We start from the raw sequence: 4,882 nt of genomic DNA, 5'->3' as shown, positions 1-4,882 counted from the left end.
CACAAAACAAAAGAGTGCGATATATATATATATATATATATATATATATATATATATAAATTAATAAATATATAATTTTCCAATAAAAAAACTGAGGTTTCTACAATTTAAGCTTAAAACATAAAGAGACTAAAATGGCGAATTCGACTCTGCATTCCTACAAAATAAATATGCTTGTCTACTCTGACTAGGGTCTATTAAATTTCATATTATTAAGGGTCTAATGAAAGCTGTGGTTTTGACGCCATGAAAATATTGTTTTAGCAGCTCCATGCTGTGAGGGAAAACAGGAGAGAGAGAGCAGTAGTCTAAATCAATATGCCTGCATGAGGTTGATCCACCGCTGAGTCTGCTAATAGCTTTAATAAATCCACCTCATCTATTAAAATCTGCTAATGAACGACTGACACTTAATACACACACAGGAGTGTGTATGATACCTCAGAACAGCTGGGAGGAAGGAGACGTTCTCAATCACGTCTGTGACAGTGAGAGACTAACGACAGATGTTAGCATGTTTAGCAGAGCAAATGCCACCAACACAACAGGACGGATGCTAGAGATGATATCACCACCGATTCAGGTGCAAAATTAATGGATTTGATAATGATTAACTCAATGTTTTTCTAAAGAGAACAAGCCTGCTTAAACTGCAACCAGTATATAGTACATACTGCATACTACACCATTCACTAGAGATGTTAAATGACAATGTGGTGTACTACAGTTAGTAAAGTTTGTTGCAGGACTGCAGGACTTACATAGTATTTTATAAAAACACAAGTATTCAGTACATACTGCATCGTATACCACACACAATTGAAGTTTAAGTGACAATGTAGTATACTACTATTTCTTACGTTTACCATTTAGGCTATGACTGTTTAACATGGCATTTTTACAATATCACAGGCAGCATACTAGGGCTCTACAGTGCGACTGAAAACTACTGCGTGCGACTATGAAAAAACGTTTAGGAGCACCAGTGCGACTGACCAGATCTTCATCATATTTGTTTTTAAAGGGAGTTTGTAAATGTGATACTGATTTAATACAACAGTTCAATAAACAAGAATTTAATTTTAAGTGACATGCATTGTCTGACTATAACATCTAAATTTTATCTGATTTTGCTCTATTTCGTCTTCGAAAATAGGATTATTGATTAGAAGGTGCTCCTAAAATTTTGAAAGTGCTCCTAAAGTAAAAGAAAAGTTAGCGTAGAGCCCTGCATACAGTACATACTGCATGGTGTGCCGCACACTAGTGAGGAGAAGCAACAATGTAGCATACTACTGTAAAGTTTACCACTGAAGACAATTTCATGCTATTTTTTTATAAAATCACAGGCAGTATACAGAACATACTGCATACTTTACTGTACACTAGTGAGCTCAAGCAAAAATGTAGCATACTGTTTGTAGTATTTATCACTGCAGTCCGTTTCATATACTACTTTTATGAAAGTATACAGTACATAGTATGCTGCACATTAGCGCCAGTGTATTGTACTACTGTTTGCAATGTTTACTAATGAAGAGTGTTTTACATATTTTTAGAAAAACGCAGGCAGTATACAGTACATACTGCATAGTATGCTGCACACTAGTGATGTCAAGTGACAATGTAGCATACTACTGTTTGTAAAGGTTAAAACTGAAGACTGTTTGATATATATATATATATATATATATATTATATATATAAAATCGTAGGTATATAAAGCATATAAAGTACTTACTGCATAGTATGCCGCACACTAGTGAGGTCAAATGACAATGTAGCATACTACTGTTTGTAACGATTACCATTAAGACTGTTTTGCATGCTGGTTTTATAAAATCACAGGCAGTATACAGTACATACTTTATAGTATATCACACACTAGTGAGGTTTAGTTGACAATTTAACATACTACTGTTTGTTATGTTTACCATTGAAGGCTGTTTCATATGTTTATTTTAATCGTAGGTAGTATATACAGTGCATACTGCCAATAGCATGCCAAAGACTCGTGAGGTCAAGTGACATTTACCACTGCAGATTATTTCATATACTAGTTTTATAAAAATATACGCAGTATACAATAGGGATGCATCGATCCGATACTTAGTATCGGTATCAGCTCCGATACTGGCATTTTCTGCCCGATCGGGTATCGGTCAGACAAGACCGATCCAAATCCGATATTGTGAGTATACTATTCTGTGTTATTGTTAAGCCCCACGAAAGCCACAAAAACATTATAAAGCACCATAAAGTTTTCGTGCACTATATTTCAAATGTTCTGAAGCTGTTTCATAGTTCAAAGTGAGGTGCAGATGAATATTTAAGTTGTTAAATTCAAGTTCACGTAAACTCTTCTCTCCGATGCAGCTGTCGTTCATCCTCCATTCAGCATTCAAACTGCGTGTTGCGTTCGGTTACGACAGTCAAAACGATGAAACCCTCTTCAAGAGCGCTCAATAACTGAGATTTAAAACTGCTCAAACTATTTCACTGATATAATACTCTACGCATAAATATCCCTTCCCTTTGTGCTTTGAACTTTTCTATGCTGCACGCTGTGACTCCGTGTTGCTTCAAACGCATCATTCTGCACACGAGATGCTCATAAGCGCTTTGTGCCACTCTGTATTGGAGCCATACCCTTTCATATTATAATAATTTGCGCAAATAAAGATTATTAATGGTCTTTCTTGTTCTGTTCTATCTATCATATTTTGCTGCCTTCATTACTTACATTTAAAAGAAATGTCTTTTAACTTGCAGTATATATTTATAAATAAATATATTTTCTTGTTTTTCATGAATGTATTTTACAACAATACAAAGAGCAAAATTGCAGGTACGCTAGTGTGGTCAAATGACAATGTAGCGTACTACGTTTGTAATATTTACCAAAGCAGAACATTTCACATGGTATTTTTATATAAAATAGTAGGCAGAACACAGTACATACTACACAGTATTTCACACACTAGTTTCCCATTCTGAAAGTAGCCTGTTTTCGCAGCCCTGAAATCTTGGTCAACTTTGGCGTGGTATTTCCCAGAGCAACATTGTCAATCTATGCGCGACTCTGATTGAGATGCAGCATGGGTAGCGCTGAGGTCCCACCGGTTCGAGAGTAAACACAGACACGCTGCCAGATACAGCAGGTGCTAAACATGAGGGAGGCAGGAGTAGGGATCATCCCTTTTCTTTCGCTCCCTGTTTAATGACCCACATCACGGAGCCAGACTCGTGCAAGTCCTCGCTTACACACTCAGCTGTCTAGTGCCAACATCCCGCCCTCTCCGTGCTTGGAGCAGAGCCAAAATGCAAAGCAACATACACGTTCGGAAGCACCTTGGGAGTCTCGAGTCCCAACGGGGATCCAGATTTCTCCCTCCACCATCGGGCTGAAGCTCGTTATAGTGGCTCCGGCAACGGACTATAAATAGTCTCTACGCGCGGCAGCAGACCACAGCTGTCGCTCACAGCGTCTGAAAGATAGCGGGCCATCTGAGCTGGGACAGGTGCGCCTTGCCTGGGATTTCACTCGGATGGGGAGGATAGCAATGGATACATACAAACCAAGACTTCTAGCTCAGCTATCCATCTCTGTCGCTCCATAAATCCCACATTTCAATCTTAAAATAATCATATTCAAGTGTTTACACCATGGGATGTTAAAGGGACAGTTCATTCAAAAATGAAAATTCTTTCATAATTTATTCATGTTGCTCCAAATTAATTCTAATTCTGATTCCATTCAGGTTTATTTGGGCATTTCTCAGTTATAATATCGATTTGATACTATAATATAGCGACTGATATTTGTATTCAGCAAGGATGCATTACATTTATTAAAAGTGACAGTCAAGACATTTATAATGTTACAAAAGATTTCTATTTCAAAAAAATGCTGTTCTTTTAAAATTCTGGAGAAAAAAAAAGTATCATGGTTTTTCCACAAAAATATGAAGCAGCACAACTGTTTTCAACATTGATAATAGTAAGAAATGTTTCTTGAGCATCAAATCAGTATATTAGAATGATTTCTGAACTCATGAACACTTAAGCCTTAAACTCTGCAGTGCTGTGGTGAAATGTGGTTTAGGAAACACTGGCATAGATTTAAAAACTTGGGATTTTAAAAACCAATACCAAGAAGTTCAAATTAAGATGATAAAATCAATCTTTTTAGCCAGCCCTACTTTATGTCCTAAGAACAGCACAACAACAAAGCATGAACCAGGATTTGAAGATACAGATGATATATCCTTATAATTCCTTCTCGGGTTTAGGAGTGTTTGCACACAAAAGACTGCGAGCACGTGCCGGCTTTGAGAAGCAGACCGGGTTCAGGTTTCACAAGGCTGTTTAGGCCAGACCTGCTGCTGAAAGACAGCAGTGCAGTGGAAAGAGAGACGAAAGGAACTCTTGGCACCACGGTGGAAGGTTAACACAGGGCTGGTTTGGTCACATGGCTTACCACTAAAAGTTTTTATTGGGCTGAATCCCATCTTGTAAAAGTGTCATGTTTCCTGCTTTCATCCCAGTTCACAAACACGGAATTGTCTCTAAATCCCTGCTTTGGTTTTAGCGATGCTTTTTACTAACAAAGTTCTTTAGGTCACTTGATTTAGCTACTAGCAGAACATTTCAGAGATGAAAATGCTTAGTTTTCAACTAAAATAGAAAATACTGAAAAATTAGCATGCATGTCAAGCAAGATTTCCTAATTAGTTTTATTTAAAGGGGTCATATGATGTTGCTAAAAAGAACATTATTTTGTGTATTTGGTGTAATGAAATGTGTTTATGCGGTTTAAGGTTCAAAAAACACATTATTTTCCACATACTGTACATTGTTGTTTCTCCTCTATGCGCCACCT

General features: G+C 37.1%; 1 protein-coding gene across 3 annotated transcripts in view; it reads right to left on the bottom strand.

Annotated features, from left to right (window-relative positions):
- The window catches only part of LOC107755349 (CREB-binding protein-like), a 55,497-nt gene that overhangs the window by 39,512 nt on the left and 11,103 nt on the right, over window positions 1-4,882 (bottom strand). The window lies entirely within an intron of this gene.

Source organism: Sinocyclocheilus rhinocerous, unplaced genomic scaffold (assembly GCF_001515625.1).
Source record: "Sinocyclocheilus rhinocerous isolate Xijiao unplaced genomic scaffold, SAMN03320098_v1.1 scaffold2307, whole genome shotgun sequence".
In the NCBI taxonomy this organism is placed as follows: domain Eukaryota; kingdom Metazoa; phylum Chordata; class Actinopteri; order Cypriniformes; family Cyprinidae; genus Sinocyclocheilus; species Sinocyclocheilus rhinocerous.
Note: the sequence above shows the minus strand (reverse complement) of the source record. Positions and strands in the feature narration are given on the sequence as shown.